Raw genomic sequence first — 21,070 nt, 5'->3', positions numbered from 1 at the left:
AAATGGTACATAACATATCACATACCACTACTTAGAGAAGGCAATTATCTTTCAAACGAGCCCACACACAATGTAATCGGATGCAGAGATCACTAGATAACCCACACAAAGCACAATGTGCACACAGCACATTATATGTTATCTGGCTAAAAACACGTTAGCTCTCCTCGATCAGATGACATCATCGTAAATGATGTAGTACGTTGTCCAGCATCATGGAACACTAACTAATGCTATTAGGATTCAGTTTGCTGCAACCAGAGGTGGAAGTCATCCAAATTGGACCATTCACTCTAATTTAATATGTCTAACAGGAGATGGCACCAACTACATGACACAGACACAATGATGGCTCAAATGACACAAAATGGAACTGAATGAGATCTCGTTGCTCATGCCTGCATGCTTTGGAAAGAAAGCATACCTTTAGTCACTGTTGTATTTGCATATGTAATTAGTTCTTATGTACAATTAGTTTTATTTGCTTGGAGAGGCTCTTGGACACTTGGAAACATTTCTGGACACTTGGAAACATTTTAGGACACTATTATAAATAATGTTTGCAATGCTATAACTTTTGATAGCTTTGTCTTATCAACACAAAATTTTGTGGCATGATTAGGAACAAAACAAAAGTCGTTTTTTTGCAGCTACCTTATTTACACCCTGATATATAAAATGTAAAATCAGGAAAAAAAATGTAAAAAAAAGTTACGGCTGAGTTAAGGTTTCTTAGGCTGAGCCTCAGAATTTCTTTAACATTAAAAATTTAAAAGTTTGTTTAAAATGATAAAAAAAAAACACTTCACTCTCCTTGTTTTTTGTTTGTTTGTTTGTTTTTTCGAGTTATAAGCCTTTAATTTTGTCTATGCCACTGAAACAGGAAATCTTTAAAAACACCTTAAAGGTTTTGGGGGCCTGGATAGCTCAGCGAGTATTGATGCTGACTACTACCCCTGGAGTCATGAATTTGAATCCAGGGCATGCTGAGTGAGTCCAGCCAGCTCTCCTAAACAACCAAATTTGCCTGGTTGCTAGAGAGGGTAGAGTCACATGGGGTACAATCCTCGTGGTCATGATAATGTGTGGTTCTCGCTCTCGGTTGGGCGCGAGGTGAGTTGTGCGTGGATGCAGCGGAGAATAGCGTGAAGCCTCCACAAGTGCTGTCTCCGCGGTAACGTGCTCAATAAGCCACCTGATAAGATGCGTGGATTGACATCTCAGACACGGAGGCAACTGAGAGGCAACTGAGATTCATCCTCCGCCACCCGGACACATGAGTCACTACGCCACCACGAGGACTTAGAGCACATTAATAATTGGGCATTCCAAATTGTGGAGAAAAAATAACACCTTAAAGCTTTTGATTGACACAATACTGATTGAGTTCGCATGTATGCTGAGCACTTGTTGACTGCTTTTCCTTCACTATCCAGTACAACTCATCCATTAAAATATTAAATAAAATAGATGTTTTGTAAAGGAATTCATATGTTGGCACAACAGAAATTTGTCTACAAAACTAATTTAAACCAATAAAGTATAAGCCTTTTGATAAAAAGATTTAAGACCATGGGAAACATACAGTCAAGTGTGCCCAATGTTTTCATTAGTATTGTACAGGGAATATAGTGATATGACCAAATGATCAGTGAGCTCTCACCTCTGATTCCCACACTGATCTGGGCTTTCAAAGTGTAACCTGACTAACAGCATATTTACTTCTCTCTCCTCACATTATAAACCCACCGACAGTTCATGTGAGTGACTTCACTCAGCTTGACCCATAAAAGTGGTCCGTTACTATTAAACTGCCTGCACTTTTGTTCCCAATACAACCCCAGTAATATACAATATTTATAACTGTTTCTCTTGGGTAGAAAGCAATTCTGGAGGAGAGATTAAGAAAATGTCAAATATTAAAAATCTTTCTCTATGGAGAGTGTGAATTCTTGAACAATGTACTCTTAAATTGAGTCCCAAAGCTATTTCATATGTTAGCAAGGACTTGAAATTAAGTACAAATGAGAAACTTAGCATAATAGAAATAGTTTGCCAAATTCCCAGTTATATAATTATATACAATATATATCCAGTACAAAATACACAATGAACAGTTAACTAATGGTTTATCAGATGGAACAATCACACTATAAATTGATAATATACCTTGTTCCCGTAAGACTCAGTACACTTGACATTGCGTGCTAACGCATATAGGGAGTGTCCTTCCACACTACCTAGTCAAAACCTCTCTACAATAATGGCAATATTCTAATATTGGCTCTGGTGTTTGATCCCCACCATTTTAGGCACGAAGATATCTGCTATAAAAGGAGGAGCACAAACCCCATTCCTCAGAATTTTCTTCCTTCAAGACAGCGATTCATCTCTTGTCTAGAAGCCCTCTGCTGCTTCACCGTCGACTACAGGAGTCAGCGGGTGGAATCTTCACGGCAACAAGAAGACTCTCCGCTCCCCTGCAGTGTTCCACCGAACATCACTCCGCCTCACCACTTGACGCTTCGCTGGTGAACGGACCTCTTCAGCATCCTGACTCCCCACAGCAATTCGATAGGAGATGTGTATCCTTATAAAGCAACTGTATATTGTGTGTGTATATATATATATATATATAGAGAGAGAGAGAGAGAGAGAGAGAGAGAGAAGTGTCCCTTACCTGTTCGCATCTTTTTAAAGATGTCATTCCATCACCAAGTGTCCCTTGTGCGAGAGACATATCCTGCCGTAAGATCAGCATGAGAACTGCATTCTCTGTCTGGGCCGCGCACACACACAGAATCAGCTCTCATGGAGACAGACTGAGGGCATGAGTCTCAAGACGCTGTGCTCATGAATCACCCGTGATTCAGCCTCAACAGGCCATTGGCAAGTCAATGAGCAACCTGGTGTTTTTTAATCAACACATCTGGCTTACCCTCACGGAAATGTGTGCCGTGGGAAAAGCCACTATATTTGAATCTCCGTTGTCTCCAGCTGGCCTTTTCGTAGGGTCTGTGAATAGAATTGCTGAGCTCTACATCACAACATTTTATGCCAAAATGGAGCAGTCAGATTTTGAGTGAACATATTGGGTGTTGTCCGCATAAAAATGAAAATCAAGACCTAGAGACCTCAAGAGTTGACCAAGAGGAAAAATATAAAGAGTGAAAAGTAAGGTACCCAAAATTGAACCCTGAGGAACACCAAATTTTACCATACCAGCCTCAGATCTGCAGCCACCCAGCACAACGAATTGTTTGCGATCTGAAAAATAAGACTTAAACCAGCTTAGAGCAGAGTCAGATACACCGAAGACAGACTCTAAGCACGAGAGTAAAGTGCTATGATCAATAGTGTCGAAAGCAGCACTGAGATCAAGCAGAATCAGTATTGATAAGCAACCAGCATCGGAAGCCATCAATAAGTCATTTGTGACTTTGACTAATGCTGTCTCAGTGCTATGCATTTTACGAAAGCCAGATTGAAGAGGCTCAAAAAGGTTATTTGCAGACAAATGAGAAAGCAGTTGTGAAGCAACAATACGTTCTAAGATTTTAGCAATAAAGGGAGACTAGAGATGGGACGAAAATTTGCTAGATTCTCAAAGTCACGGCTATTTGTTTTTGGAACAGGGGTTACAGCGGCAATTTTAAGTGCAGATGGCATGACACCAGAAAACAGTGAGTCATTTATAATACTCAATACAGCCGGACACAAAGAAGAAAAGCATGACTGAAACAACCCAGCTGGTATGGGATCAACACTTGTGGTGGCAGCCCTCATTTTTAGAACCACATTACACAGGGATTGAGAATCTAACATGGAGAATTCTGAAAAACAAACCCCAGAAAATTCCATGTTACTTATTTTTGGGGTAACAGTTATATTAGTGGTAGTAATCTGATCTCTTATCCCCTCAATCTTATTGCCAAAAAACACAAGAAACGTATTGCATAATTGAACAGAAGGAGGGACATTGGGAATATTATTTACGTTTAAAAGATTGTTGATAGAATTAAACAATTTTCTTGGGTTATCTTGATTACTTGCAATGATCTGGGAGAAATGAGCAGACCTTCTCGATACAATTTCAGTCCTATATTCTCCCAAACTTTCTTTCCAGGCCAGATGATACACAGTTAGACCAGTAGAGCGCCATCTGCGCTCCATTTTGCGACACTGAGTTTTCATTGCGCGCAGATCATCGTTATACCATGGGGCAGATCGTTTAAAAGATACAGCACGTGACATCAGAGGTGCAAACGTGTCCAGGCCAGATGAAAGAATTGTGTACAACCAATTTACTTTATCATCCAATGCATCAGATGGTAGAATACAACTAATAGCAGAGTCAATAAAGTCTGAGAAGTCGGTGGGTGCAACAGATCTCCACTTACGGTAATAAATAATACGGGAAGTAGTAGTCACTAAATCAGGTAACTCCAAGTTGAAAAGAATGGCTAAGTGATCAGACAGCCCAAAATCAGATACAGACAACCCAGACACAAGTGTACCATTTTGAATCACAAGATCCAAAATGTGGCCTTTATTGTGTGTAGGACAATCCACAACTTGATGTAACTCAAAGCAGTCTAATAAAGATGTAAAGTCTCTAGTTGATGAAATATCTTTTTTGTCCATGTGTATATTAAAATCACCAAGAATTAAAATTTTCTGAAATTTTAAAACCAACACAGACAGTAGTTCAGCAAAACCAGATATAAATTCTTTGTTACCCTTGGGAGGTCTGTACACAGTCACAATGACCGTAGATGATGAAGCAGAAACACTCAAGGCGAGGCATTCAAATGATGTAAACGAAGGGATATCCACAGAACACAGTCCTAGAGGCTGTTTAAACAGCACAATGATACCACCTCCTCTTCCAGTTGAACGCGGAAGATCGCATAATCCATATCCCTCAGGAGACAGTTCATTAAGGAGTAGACCATCAGACTCTTTATGCCAGGTTTCTGTTAAGCATATGAGATCCCAGTTTTGATCCATAATTAGATCACATACAGTCAAAGCTTTGTTATTAATCGAGCGACATATATCAGTGCAGATTCCAGCAATCGTACCGGTGCAGCCTCCTCACGCAAGACTGCCAAATTATTAAAATTAACCCCCGTATGTCTCCATGGCGACTTCAGCGGTTTACGCAAGACAGTCTGATAAAAAACATTATTTTGAGACGAACATAAGTACCCACTCTGTGATGATCGATGTAGGTAACGTTTTAGGTGAAGTATTTCGTAGGTAGTGCAAAGTGCACGTAATTCAGTCCCCAAAGCATGATTCCCATTAAGGTTCAGCAGCTGGCGAAAAGTGTACCTTAAGGCCATTGTAGAGGAGTCCATGCAAATATCAATATCACTATTGTGTAAGTCCTGGATCACACAACTGTTGATGATTAACGGTCCGCAGACACCCTGAAACAGCAACAATAGTCCAAAGACTGTAACGCGATTCCACATCACGATGGAAAACATGGGCGACATGTACAGACTGGTTACCTATGAAGCTTGTAAGGTAATTAAAAAATATCCAATTTAAACATTAAAGCCAAATGATTAGCCGGAGAAAGGAGCGGCCACCACACGCGCCAGCGTGCCCTTTCAACCGGATCTGTCCTTGTGACATACTCATGTTGGTCGCTGTCCCACGGGACTGTGGCATCATGTTTCCTCTCTGGAAGTTTGTGTCGTGTAGTGCCGCATGATGGGATTCTGTTCCCCATATGCATTAGCACACAATGTCAAGTGTACTGAGTCGTAAGGGAATGTCTCGGTTACGTACATAACCTTGGTTCCCTGAGATGAAGGGAATGACACTTTTTTTGAACACTGGCCACTCTACAAGACTCAGGGTTCTTCTGAGGTGCGAGTGATGTGCTCCTTGTCCCTCAGTCAGAAAATTCTTTCTTTGTTTGTGCAACTGCTTTTATAGCAGACAGCTTTGCACCTAAAAAGGTGGGGCTCAAACACCATAGCCAATATTAGAATATTGGCATTATTGTAGAGAGGTTTCAACTAGGTAATGTGGAAGGACATTCCCCATTTGCATTAGCATGCAAAGTCTCGTTCCCTTCATCTAAGGGAACTGAGGTTATATACGTAATCGAGTGCATGCAACACCAACATATTGTGTGGTCGGAACACAGATCGTGCTTGATCGTTGTAAACACCACATCACAAGGTGAGCAGATGAAAAATGTATTGTGTACACTAGGAATTTACATATTTTTTGTCAAATGATCATCCTTCCTAGCCTAATATTTTAATAATTTCCTCTCTGACCAGATATGATGTCTACTTCTGCAACCAGTAAGAAGCCTGAAAGCAGCTGGGTATGGCACACCATATGCAGTGCCAGGAATTAAAGTGTCAGGCAGTAGACATTGGCAGTGGTGTAGTTCAGACCCTCTGAGCCATAACGATGGCTTAAAGCAATAAGAACAAGGGCGTAGAGAGGCAGCATATCCTGTTACACATAACTTTTAAAGCCCTTGCCAAATAAATACTATTGATAAATACAGTAGATGTGTCCTGGCTTTTCTGGCAGTGTCAAGAATGTCTTGATAACAGCAGAAGCCCTAGCCCTTGCCTTCACTTTAATACTATTTTTCCAATGATTTGCAACATGGGATATTTAACTGATTTACTATCCGACAGTCACTAAGATCAAAAACAGCTGCCTAACAATCTGCCTATAATCACAACACATCCCATAACTCTTGTAATATAACACATAAATAAAACGAAGGCCTTTATATTTTAAACAACAACGCCTGGCTATGAAAAGTTGTTTTCCTCAATCTAAAATACTGTTTAAATAGTATGTGGGTAAATGTCACAAAACCTGTCAAAAGCATGTCTGTGTCATAATTCAAAAGAAGGAAATAAGACACTCTACTTTGCATAAAGAAAAAGGAACCTATTTTATGACCAGTAGGATGTTTTTCCATTGTAACATTATTTTAATAACAATTAAGCACATTTTCACCAGTTCTTCTTACCATAAAGCAAAAATAAATAAATAATCAAATTCTCATTAATGAAATGCAGAACAATTATAATATATTGTTTAAATTGTATAGTGTTTATACATCATAGTATTTGTTGTCCTGCCTTTAATATGTATTTATTTAAATAATAATAATAAACATTGCATTACGGCCATATTTTTACTGTAATGTGGTGAGTTTAATTGTCATCAAAATAATGTCATAATGCATTTTCTTAAAACTGTATCTTGTGATTTTCGGGTGAAATGGGCATTAATGTTTTTAGGTGAGATTTACCCAGGCAACAGATAATGACCCTCAAAACCTTTTGATGTAGATTGTTTTGTGACAAACACACACAGCATTTAATCTCAGATAACAATCAGGGTGCTCTTAATTAACAGCTTAAAATGATCAAACATTACACATACCACTAGCCAAGTGTGAGATCTGATATAACCTACAGAGAATAAACTACAAGGGTTAGTAAATAAATAAATAAGATGAATACAGAGACTATTCAGACAATGTGTCTGACTCCAACAGTGAAGGACACTCCAATATGCTGTAATAAAAATTTTTTTAAAAAAAGATACTAGGATACTATAATTACTTTAGCTGGGATAAATTTGTGTCTGCCTCCATTCAATATAAATAGCACCTTTGTAAGAGAACACACTCACAGTCACAACACGCCAACAGACAAACAAACAGCAGAAACTAAATTCATAAGGACAGATAATAAAGACAAACTAGCTCAATAACTGCAATACAGAAATTAATAAGACGACAAATCAGAGTTACCTACAAATGCTGAAGAGGATATGTAAAATTTGAAAGTGAAGGAAAATAGTGAATAATAAAGTTTACAAAAAAGTGTAAAAAGAGTGTAAAACAGCACGGTACTCAAGCCATTGTCAAGAGCTCTAGTTCCACAAACGAGACACAGTGGGCTCAAACTTGCACTGAAGTTTTCAAAGCAGAATTGTAAGTTACGTACCATTGACTGCGTGAAGAGCGCTTGAGCAATGACGTCCTTAAAGAAATAGCCTAGCGCTTCTGAAGAAAAGATAGCCTAGTGTTTTTGAATCTTCTGGGGAGTTCAAGCAAAACTGAGTCGCTGTCTCCCTGCTCCTCTCTGAAGTAGTAATAACACTAACTCCAGTTGCTGTAATGCACGCGTTTAATGCACGGAGCCGCTACACATCTCTGCGTCCATCCTCCTGGAACTGACTGCTGCAAACTGCGTTGAATCCCGCTGCTCGCTTGGCCCTGCCCCCATTCGAACGTACTGGACCGCCGCTGGCAGGATCGCAAGAGTAGCATGCCTCTAATTCGGGTCCCGACCGCTGATCTGGAGAGACAAGCTTTAAGGCTATGCAGGGTGGTATGTACGGGGGCCTCACGACGGACGACAGGTTCAAGCTCATGAAGCAACTTTAACTGTCTCTGATCATATTTTGTGGTGGATGTCAAACCAAAGCCGACTGTTATATGTATTCATACTATATTGACCACAAATGTATGGTGTCGTTTTTAAATGAATGTATAATAACTGAAGTGATTAGGAGCTGGCTTTTGTCCTCGTGCACTGAATGCACAGTGAATTCGGCAACAGTAGGTCCAGAGTTCTTCTGCTGAATTTGGTCTGTGCTTAGCGAAATTCAAACTAATTCCAACAGTGACCGAAGCTGGAAGTGTTGTTGAACGTACAGGCACATGTGTGCTCCAGTTTTCGGCTGAAGAGCGGTGCCCAAAGCAAGGTGTATTTTAAGTGGTAAATTATGTAATACAGTCAACAGGCATGCATATTTTAACTAACCCTACCCCTTATCCCAAACCTTGATACCAGTTTTGGTACTTCACTGACGGAGTGGGTTCAGGATATATAGTAATAGTATATTTACATTTTTTTATGCATTTCAGTTAGTTTTCCACTCAAAGTTAAGGTAAAAAATAAAGTGATGAGTTCCCTCACCACTCAATATGAGTCGTAATAAATTGTGAAAATAAATACAGCAAGAAATATCTCCATCTCCATCTATATATACAACCCCATGTTACAGATTGCTTTCTGTAAAACAGTTTGTGATTAGTCCTCTGGCTAGGAAGTGTCTTTGAAATATGACACATCATTGCTTTAGTTAAAAGAACTAAATGGGTGTAGAGTGTGAGACACAAAGCAATGTATTTGTTGTATTCATGAATGTACACCATGGTCTTATCCAGTGACTCTGCTGGATTTGTCTCTACACTCAGACAAGTGACTGTTTATACTGTACACTGGTGAGCCAAAACATTATGCCTAATATGCTGTTGGTCCTCCGCGAGCCACCAAAACAGTGCCGACACGCCGAGGCATGGGCTCTAAAAGACCCCTGAAGGTGTCCTGTGGTATCTGGCACCAAGACATTAGCAGCAGATGGTCCTTCTAGTCCTGTAAGTTGCGTGGTGGAGCCAGGGTGGATCGGACTTGTTGGTCCAGCACATCCCATAGATGCTCAGTCGGATTTAGATCTGGGGAATTTGGAGGCCAGGCAACACCTTGAACTCTTCATCATATTCCTCAAATGAACCATCAGTGGACCATCTTCCACTGCTCCAAGGTCCAGTTCTGACGCTTGCGTGCCGTGCCAATTGTAGGTGCTTGGTCATTCTGAAAGGTTTGCGGCTACGCAGCCCCATTCGCAGCAGGGTGCAATGCACTGTGTGTTGTGACACATTCCTCCCATAATCATCATTAACGTTTTCTGTGACTTATGCCACAATAAACCTTCTGTCGGTTCGGACCAGACGGGATAGCCTTCGTTGCTCTCATACATCGATGTGCCTTGGGTGTCCAAAACCCTGATGCTGGTTTGTGGTTTGTCCCTCCTCAGACTGCTGTCAGTAGGTACTCACCACTGCTGACCGGAAGCACCCCACAAGCCTTGCCGTTTCAGAGATGCTCTGACCCAGTCATCTGGCCATAACAATTTGGCCCTTGTCAAAGTCTCTCAGGTCTTTATCCCTGCCCATTTATGCTGCATTCAACATGTTGACTACAAAAACGGATTGTTTACTTACCATCAAATCTACCCAGACCTTGACACGTGGCCTTGTTAAGAGATGATCAATGTTATTCACTTCACCTGTGAGTGGTCATAATTTTTTGGCTCATCAGTGTAAATTGAGATATACAGTAGTATGGAAAAGTCAGTGGGGGGCTCTCAGTAGGACAACAAAAGTGTCTCATCATTCATCATTTATAGACTTCAAAGCCAATAATAATGGTTAAGAAAGCATGACTCAAGGCAGTAATAATGCTAAACAAACCATGACCAAAATCCAACGAGGACTGGAGATCAAATGACATGTAAGCACAGTAAAAACTCTCTGTCTAACATTTTAAAACATTTAGATGCTTTAATGAACAGAAATACAACCGTAGATCAACCCTGACTTTGAAACATGCATTCTTACATTGGATATAGATAAACTATAGGATCTTATAATAATTACTTAGTTTGATATTTCTTACTTTTTGAACTACATTGAATACAAAATAAAAAATCATCTTTAGTGACCATTTTAAATATAATATTTGTATCTTTATTTGAATACCCACCAAGTTCATATTCATTTTGTGTAGAGATTCAACAGTTAATTGTGTTGAGTTTTAGTTGTTGAGGCTCTAATTTATCAGAGTCCTAATCTAAGGATGTTTTGTTTTTCCCCCATCATAACCTCATTAGGCTAATCCTGGACCACATTGTTAAGTGGCAGAATGATGCTCTGTTTAGGGAGAATTAGAGCAGATGGTCAAGGCCCCTCATATATTTCAGTGAATATATCTCTGTTTATGGTGTGAATATGCATTAAAGATGATTCAAAAATGAAAAGATACTATTTGAAGTTGTGTAAAGTGCAGTTGCAGGTCTGCTACAGAGCCAGGACCTATAAACAAAATAAAGGCTCTTATATGAGTTAATTAAACTAAAACGTCATGTGGTTTAATTAGACATTCAGTTATAGAGCAACATAGCCAGCCTGAAGGGATTTGTTTGCATAGTTCAAAACTTGTTAAATCAGCAGAGCTCACTACAGCATAAACATTCTCAGATTTACTGTACACCCTTGTACTATACGACCTCTCATACAAAGCACACCCCTTTGTCCAGCAGCTTCTTCATAATGGACAAAGACATGCAACTATAGGCCAATAACAGTCTATTTTTTTTTACCCCATCCCTTCATTTCTTCATTCATTTATTATTAAAGACTTGTCTGCTAAATACAGTATGAGTTCCGAAGTCAAACAATGATTTCACTCATTAAGAATTCCAGAATAATTTAATCTACCCATATTTACAGTATATATACTGGACTTCTTGGACATGAGAAACTGTTGAGTTATTTGTATTTAGACTATTTTTACCACAAAGTGAATTTATAATATCTTAACTTATATGGAGTTGGCTTATCCCCTCGTGCTTGGGAAAATCGAATTGGATACGGTCTGTTGAAAAAGGATGACCATCACTGTGAATTACTATTATAACCTTTAGACTTTCCAAAGCTGTCACACACATTATACTGCAACAAATTTCCCACCCTTTGTTTACACATTGAAAATTAATATTAGTTAAATCAGTTCAGGCCTTTCAATTTGTACCTTACAAAAACTTATATGGCAAACACAACACTTAATACAACAATACCTGCTCTTCACCTCTAACCTGTTCGGGTGATGAGTAGGGACCAATATTGTAACTGGGGAGAAACCATGAGGAGGGTAACCCGCATGACTCTGCCCACCCTAGCAATCGGGCCAATTGGGTGCTTTGGAAGCCTGGCTGGAGTAACATATCACTCCCTGGATTTGAACTCATGATTCCAGGGGTGGTAGTCAGCATCTTTGCTTGCTGAGATAACCAGGACCTCTGTTAACTATTTTCTAAGCAAGCCATTTTCTCAGTCGTAGATGAAAGCAAAGAAATAAAAGCAAAAAAGTAAACAAAGAGGCCAACATAATCCATGACATGCAATCATTTTAATAGATTGTAATCAGTTCTGATTGATCAAGACGGGATATTTTGTCATTTTGTTAGAGAGAACCAGACATCTCTTAGAACAGTTGTAAATGAAAAGCAGGGACATATTTGATAAAGTCTGACATATTTTATACTCATTATTGCTGAAATAATGCACCAGAACAAAGAATAGCATCATTACTATTGCCAACAAGTAACAGCAGTAAACAGAAGTGCACGTTGCAGAAACACAAATGTTTGACTCTGACTTAAAGAGTCAATCATATTACTTTTTTGTTTGTTTGTTTGTTTGTTTTTTGAGGATGCAAAGTAAATCTAACATGGCTGTAATGTAAAATCTCCAAACAACCACTTAGTGAGAGTACCAAGGGTACTGGGCAGCATACTGTACATATCTGAGCAAGATCATAATTACTCTATCAAAACACCTTCAAAGGAAATACAGACACGAGAGGCTGCACCACACTTTAATTAATTTTACTTGTTTGAAGAACTCTTTCTAGTATAGCCTACATTCTTGCCATTCCTGTGATTGTACATGGGCACAAAATAGGATTATACATTTACTTAAATGAATGCTTCCCCATTGGGGTTTGCTGCAGTTGGGAGCAACTTGACAGTGAACAGTTTTAGTCAAAGCAGACTAGTTCAGAGTCGCTCATTGTGAAGTGGAGCCATTGTGTGGCTAAATTAAGCATCCTTTCAATTCAAAGAACCAGCCTGTACCCCTCGCCCCCATCCCCAGTCAACCCACTGAGTAGCACCACAAAAGTGTCTTTGCATTCAGGAGAGCTTTGTGTGTATATGTGTGTCTGTGTATGGTTGTATGTCTCTCTTAAGAGTATCTAGCCCTTTTCATGGGATGGTGAACTGCTTGAACTGCTTGTTTATACCAATGCTGTCCATTTGTCATCATTTGAGACACCCAAAAGAGGGACAAGAGGAGCCTCAGATAAGCAGTGAAAGAATTTCAGACATGGAGGCTACATTGCCTACTCCCATAGACACACATATGCACACAGACAACAAAACTGACAGTTGTAAAAGTGCAATGGGTGCAGTGTTGAGCAGCTGAATCCTGCTTTGTTTAGTTGCCAAAGCTGAAAGCACAGTGTTCCATTACTGTCAGTGGTGTGCACCATGGCATGTTGGATCTGCGCATTGGCATGAAAAGAACAGGATGTGGCGTACTGGATCTACATAGGCATGTTATTGTTTTGTTTTTCATGTGAGAAAACATGTACGTGAGCGTGTGTTTGCACATATGTGTGCCGTGTATGTGTGCCACGGTTACATAAGTGTTTCCTGCAGTCTAGAGGGGGTAGAAATCAGGAGGTGCTCACTGTATGAAATGTCTGATGGCAGAATCAGATGGAATCTGATGATTTATTTTGCATTCTCTGCACGGATTTTGAGTTTAAATTCTGCAGAATTTAATTATTTTTTTTTTTCTGTGTAAAAAATAACATTCCTGGGTATATATTTTTGTAATAAAAATAAGCTTCTGTTCCATAAACTTGGTACTGATAACAACTTAACATTATTTACATTAGTCTACCATTTTGGGGTCTTTGCTATTATATCCCAATGTCATTATGCCTCAGTTAGCTAGTTATAGATTAAGAGTTGTTGTTTTAGGTGTACAGATGTCTTGCTGCTGTGTATAATAATTTGTGTTGAGAAAATAACATTCTGTTCTGTCAAAAATGTACTCTTATGAAATTTACTTAGGAGCACTGTTGAAATATTTTGGAGGTGGGGCACAACCAACGTTGGTTGTGCCCCACCTGCCCCAAGTGCCAGTGCTACAGCTGATGATGATTTTTCACCATATTAAACCATATAAAAACCATGCCTTTGTTTTTGACTGATAGTTGCATTACCTTCTAATATGACATCTAACATGGCTAGCTTTTATTATTATTATTTTCATCTTTCATCAGGTCCATCCTCTGCAGGTGAGGAGCACTTCCCAGTACGTGCATCCACTGATCCTACTGTTCCTTCCATGTCTGTTTCAACCTCAATGGATGTGGCAAGTTAATAGCACAGAAGCCTTTGTATTTGCTCAGTTACTGTAGAATATCCTGAGATTAATATTTCTAATTATAATTATTAATGTAATTTCCTTATAGGTCCTTCTACTTCTGTGGTCATTGGGATCGATGTCACATCCACCCCATTAGCAACTTCCAGCCTACACCATGGATCAGCAGCTCCTCCAGTTGACCCAGCTGAGTGGTCATCTATCCTGTCCGACTCAGAAAGGACTGATCTGGTAAGCAGAGGGCCACTGCCTATAAAGGAAAACTTCACATTCCCTGAAAAACCTGATGGCCGAAGCTTCCACTACCACTACACCTACAGAAAATAAATTAATGGGGAAAAAATGTAAGTGGAGCTGCTCACTTATTCAAAAAGAAATGATGCAGTCTACAGCTTCTGCTGCAAATTGTTCTCTAGGAAGTCCACACAACTGGTAACAGAGGGACAACAAGATTGGGTAAATATAGGTGTACTACTGTTACATTGATTGTTTTTTGTGTTATTGTTATGATGCTTGTACCTGGCGGAGATTGAGATGCTGCTACCGCAGTCAAATAATAATAAAAATCACTTCATGCAGGACATGCCGGTTTAGTATAAATTCACTAAATAGTGTAAGTTCAGATGGGGCCGAACACTGAGCACTTATGTTACTCTTATGCCAAGTTTACACTACACAATTTTAAGCCCGATATTCACTCGCAGACAGTTTTGTGGAGATCGCCAACAAAAGCCTGAAATCGTTGGCAAATCGGAACTCGCTCCCGTGAGCGAAGATTGCAATGTAAGAATTATAAAAGGTGCGATTTGAGAGAAGCGCTGACGTGTCGCCGATGTCAGCGAGATATCTAGAATGTTAAATATCTGGACCTGTCTGCGATTCCAAATCGCACAATGTGAAATATGTTTTGACTGAATACAACTGCAGCGTTGACCTTCAGCCAATGAGAGAGCAAGAAACGGCATGGGAATTTTCAGTGGGAGGAGTCCTTATGTACCTGCAACGGAACATCAACTAATATGGCTCCGGTATCAAGAAAGTCTCATTGGACTGAAGAAATGGAGGAAAAATTTGTGGAACATTGGCAGGAGCACCAGTGCCTATTTGATGTTTCATCTGAAATGTACCACAACCGGGTGGAGAAAGGGAAGAGTTGGAGAGAAATTGCCAATTCTCTTGGACAGTCGGGTAAGCAAATAGGTGGATTTTTCTGTAGGAGGTAATTTTTCACTCACACTGCTGGTCAAGGACAGGCTTGTCCCAGCGCTTCATCTCAATTCATCCATATTGTCAGCATCCTGCCTCCTGTTGTTTGTCTCCGGGCCTCTAGAGGTCACCTGTGTTCCCCTCTGCCTTAGTTCTTCCTCGTGTGTCCTTGTTAGCATTATCCAGGTCACCTGTGCCTTGTTTCCCCTAGAGTACTTTAGCTGTGTTTTTTCCCCCTTGTCCCTCACTCGGTTTTTGAGTCTTGCCATGTGTTTCCTGCTGTGTCCCACCGAGTTCTTCCAAGTTCTCTTACGAGAGGTTCTCTCGTATTGCGTAAGCTAGCTTACGCTACGGGAAAGATTCATCTTTTCTGAGATATTGAAGCCAAAAAATTATCCTTAATTTTTGTATCCATTGTCAACGCAGTGCGGCAGCTGCAGACCTTGAGCGGGCTAGCTAGCGAGCTCATAGGTTGCTCTGCGACAACTGCTGCAGCCTATAGACAAGCTTGGGCGAACTCGCATCCAATGAGAGGCGTCCGCGCGCTCACTGCATCAAAGCCCGCCAAAATGGGCGTGACTAGAGTGCATATAAGCGTAGTTCGTAGGCTGGAACCCTGATTTTCATCTCTTCAGCGAAGCTCTTCGCATCGCTGACCTGGAAGCCGCGTCGCCGTTCGAGGGGCATCAAGCAATCTTGGACAGCGCTAGAAGAAGCCGGCCGTCTCAGCCACCTTCAGCCATCCTGCGAGCTACGCCATCCGACGACGTATCCTTTTTATTCAGCAAGCTAGTTCTTACGAACTATTCACAAATGAGTACGAGCGTCTTTTTCAAGATGCCTCGTTCCACTTGCGCCTCATGTCGCGCCCTTCTCAGCACTGGAGACCGCCACATCATCTGCGCTCTCTGCCTGGGACTGGGACACGCAGAGCTCGCCCTCACTGAGGGCGGATGCGATTTCTGCGAGGAGCTACCGATGTCGACCCTGCGGGCTCGACTCGAAGCGTTCAAAGCAGAAGCCGCCTCACCGCCTTACATTCCGCCGCGCAGAAAGAAGCGCCGCTCCCAAAGGCTGCCGGAAACTGTGGTTGAAGCGACTGCCTCCTCACACAGGCCGTCGACCGCCTCGGGCTCGAGTGGTCACCGCCCCCTGAGCAGGCACCCAACAGACTCGACGGCTGCTTTCTTCAAAGCCATCGCCGCTCTACACCCGCGGCCCGGGCCGCTCCCTTCCTGCCGGAACTACACACGGAGCTTGCAAAGTCGTGGAACGCTCCTTTTTCGGCCAGGTCCCGTTCCCACGTCTCCACCTCTCTCACGTCGGTGGACGGCGCCACCGAGAGAGGCTACTCCTCCATCCCCCCGGTCGAGGACTCGGTAGCAGCACACCTTTGCCCGCCCTCCGCGAGATGGCGGTCTAAGCCTGTGCTCCCGTCTAAGGCCTGCAGAGCGACTTCCGCCTATGTTGGCCACGCCTATTCCGCCGCCGGCCAAGCCGCATCTGCTCTGCACTCCATGGCCGTTTTACAGATCCTACAAGCGGACCTTCTTCGGGAGTGGGATGAGAAAGGCAGGCACCCAGAGGCTGTTACTGATCTACGAAGTGCGACAGACCTCGACCCAAATAAATCTTGTAAAGAGCAAACATGTCTTATGTGTAGAACATGTGCCCACAACCCAGTGTTCACCCCTACACACAAGCATAACACATTCCGTGCCCCTATCAGAGCACGCTACGCATAAAGCGATTACTGAACCGCTCGAGCGTCAGAGTCAATGAAGGCGCCACGAATGCGTCGCGACGCCCATTCTCTGTCCGCTCTGTCACACGACCAGCCCTATGTGTAGAAAATGTGCCCACAATCCAGTGTTCACCTCTACACACAAGCACTACATGTCTCGTGTCCCCACCAGAGCACGCTCACATAAAGCGGTTACTGAACCGCTCGAGTGTTAGAGTCAATAAATGCGCCCACGAATACGTGCGGCGCCCATTCTCTGCCCGCTCTGTTACACGGCCAGCAAACATTCCTCTGTGTGTAAGTCCCGTGTCCATGACTATGCTTACGCATCAAGTAACAGATGTGACTCTTTCCCCATTCGTTCCAATCGGAAGTCACTCACAAAACAGCCTGTTCATGCTGTCTGCGAGCAATCATGCATAAACACACTAAACGCGCTCACACATTTTGTTCAGCGCTCTGTGTGCGGCAATCAGAGCGAATTGGCCATTCACCCTCTAGCGTTACGCTTCAAAGCGTGGGAAGCTATTCCAGGGATATCCAAGTGGGTGTTAAGCACAATACAACAGGGCTATTTGCTACAGTTCGATCGCCGCCCTCCTCGCTTCAGAGCTGGCTCGAAACCACTGTGAACACGGAAGCAGCGTGCATGCTTCGTTCAGAAATAGCAAGCCTTCTGTGCAAAAGGGCCATAGAGAAAGTGCCACCCTCTCTGAGCGAGTCGGGGCTTTACAGCCGTTATTTTCTTGTTCCCAAGAAAGACGGCGGCCTCAGACCCATATTAGATCTCAGGGTTTTGAACAAGGTGCTTGCAAAAGACCATTCAAAATGCTTACAATCAGGAAACTCCTCGCGCATGTGCGCCAGGGGACTGGTTTATTTCTCTCAATCTGAAAGATGCATACTTTCAGATTCAGGTAAATCCCGTCACAGGCCATTCTTGAGATTCAGCCGATGGCCAGGTTTATCAATACACCGTCCTCCCGTTCGCCTGTCCTTAGCACCCGTACTTTCACGAAGTGCATGGATGCGGCGCTCGCACCCCTGCGGAGTCAGGGTTTGCGAATTTTAACTATTTGGACGACTGGCTGATTATGGCACAGTCACATATGGAGCTTCTGTCTCACAGAGCAGTTCTCCTCAGCCATCTGAACAGTTTGGGTCTTGCAGTCAATTGGACCAAGAGCTCACTACAGCCCAGTCAGACAATTTCCTTCCTTGGAATAGAACTAGACTCCGTGGCAATGACGGCTCGCTTATCTACACAGCGTCGCGCCGTGTTCAGCTGACTAACCGCATCTTTTCAGATGAACAGCCTCACGCCTCTGAAGAAATTCCAGAGAGTGCTAGGTTACATGGCCTCAGCCGCAGCAGTACTTCAGCTGGGTTTACTGCACATCGCCCGCTTCAGCATTGGCTAAACACCCGCGTCTCGCCGGGCTTGGGCCACAGGCCGCCAGCCCATCAAGGTGACTCAGACCTGTATATCAGCTCTGCAGCCCTGGACAGTGGCCGAATGGTTTCAGCGGGGAGTGACAATGGGAGCTGTATCTCGCCGAAAAGTCATCTCGACAGACGCCGTCCAACACGGGTTGGGGCGCGGTCTCGCGAGGGCTCTCCGGTTTTCGGCCTATGGTCAGTTCAAGAAAAGCTCCTTCACATAAATTGTCTGGAAATGATAGCGGTCGAGTACGCCGCGGCGCTTTCTCACGGTCATTCAGGGTCACCACGTCCTGGTCCGTTCGGACAACAGATCTGTGGTATCCTACCTAAACCGTCAGGGCGGTGTCAGATCCAGGAACCTCTTCCATCTGACGAAACGCATACTGAGTTGGTCCCAGTGCCACCTGCACTTGCTGAGGGTGACGCACGTGCCAGGCCACCTGAACGACGGCCCGGACAGACTGTCCAGAGACAATATTCCACCAGGGGAATGGTCCCTGCACGCTCAAACAGTCCAGACGGTATGGCACCTATTCGGCAGAGCAGAGATAGACCTCTTTGCGTCCAAAGAGAACTCTCACTGCCCAGTATTTTTCTCGAAAAGCGAGGATGCGCTGGCCCAGGACTGGCCCAGACGCCCGCTTTACGCCTTCCCTCCCGTCTCGCTATTGCCACAGGTAATGCAGAGGATCAGGGAAACGCGCCACTCGGTGCTCCTCATAGCCCCGCGTTGGGAGAATCAGACATGGTTCCCGGAGCTTACGCAGCTGTCACTGACAGCGCCGTGGCCCATCCCAGTGAGAGCAGATCTCCTCTCTCAAGCTCGCGGCACAATCTGGCATCCCCATCCAGAGCGCTGGGCGCTGCATGCGTGGGTGATCAACGACTACCCGTCGCTCTGCCAGAAGGAGTAATAAACACCATCATACACGCTAGAGCCCCTTCCACGAGAAGACTCTATGCGTCAAAATGGTCTGTGTTCTCAAAATGGTGCACCGACAGAGACCTGTACCCGCGCACATGTGGGGTGTCGCTGCTCGTATTTCTACAAGAGCTGCTGGATAAGGGCAGATCCCCATCCACGCTCAAAGTGTATGTGGCGGCCGTTGCGGCGTTCGCTGAACCCCTGCACGGCCAGTCATGGGGTAAAAACGAGCTGGTCATTCGCTTCCTCAGGGAGCTAGAAGGATGAACCCCCGCGCCCCCATCGGTTCCTATCTGGGATCTTTCTATAGTTCTCGAAACTATGAAAGCCCCCTTTCGAACCACTTCAATCCGTGGATTTGAAATACCTTTCACTCAAAACCGCTTTTCTGACTGCCCTGTCATCAGTCAAACGTGTGGGAGACCTTCACGCGCTGTCTGTCAGCGCTGCGTGTCTTGAGTTTGGACCAAGTGACTCCAAGGTCATTTTAAAGCCTAGACACGGCTATGTTCCCAAGGTGATCGGTACTCCTTTCAGAGCACAGGTCATTTCCCTATCGGCGCTGCCAGCACCCGATAGCGAACGCGACGCCAAACTCCTTTGCCCGGTCAGAGCACTGAGATTGTATACTGCGCGCTCCGCCGCTTTCAGACACTCTGAGCAGCTTTTCGTTTCGTTCGGAGGGTGCACCAAAGGTCTAGCCCGCCTCGAAACAGACACTATCTAGATGGATAGTGGAGGCTATTGCTGATGCATACGCGTCAAAAGATCTGCCATGCCCGTTGGGCATTAGGGCTCACTCCACTAGAGGCGTGGCATCCTCGTGGGCATGGTCCAGCGGGATTTCCATTCACGACATATGTGTGGCAGCGGGATGGACTTCCCCCTCCACCTTTGTCAGATTTTACAATATGGAAGTGCCCGCTCTGCAGGAAAAACTACTAGCGGTTTAATACGCTACAGCTCCCCTGGTGAGCTGCACTGATGGGACACATTCCACACAGACCGGCACCGCCGCTCTGTCGTTCCCTTCCCACTATGTGCTTATGTATTACACAATCAATGACCCGCATTCTTGCCGGCCAAATATTATTTCCCCACTCATAAGGGCTCCCCGGTCCCCCTTAATTCCCTGGGGCTCATACAGTGGATGCTTGGCACGCACGGCGTTGACAATGGGTTCCCGTAGCGTAAGCTAGCTTACGCAATACGAGAGAACCTCTCGTAAGAGAACGTATCGGTTACCTAACGTAACCTCGGTTCTCTCTAGATGAGGGAACAAGTATTGCGTAGCCGGCCGTGCTCGCGCCACGAGCGATTTTTCGCTTCAGTCAATGAAAACCAGGGTTCCAGCCTACGAACTACACTTATATGCACTCTAGTCACAGCCATTTTGGCGGGCTTTGATGCAGTGAGCGCGCAGACGCCTCTCATTGGATGCGAGTTCGCCCAAGCTCGCTAGCTAGCCCGCTCAAGGTCTGCAGCTGCCGCACTGCGTTGACAATGGATACAAAAATTAAGGATAATTTTTTGGCTTCAATATCTCAGAAAAGATTAATCTTTCCCGTAGCGTAAGCTAGCTTACGCAATACTCGTTCCCTCATCTAGAGAGAACCGAGGTTACGTTAGGTAACCGATACGTTTTCCAAGCTTTCCAAGCTAT

Source organism: Xyrauchen texanus, chromosome 20, assembly GCF_025860055.1.
Source record: "Xyrauchen texanus isolate HMW12.3.18 chromosome 20, RBS_HiC_50CHRs, whole genome shotgun sequence".
In the NCBI taxonomy this organism is placed as follows: Eukaryota; Metazoa; Chordata; class Actinopteri; order Cypriniformes; family Catostomidae; genus Xyrauchen; species Xyrauchen texanus.
The sequence above is the reverse complement of the archived record's forward strand: the minus strand, read 5'-3'. Positions refer to the sequence as shown.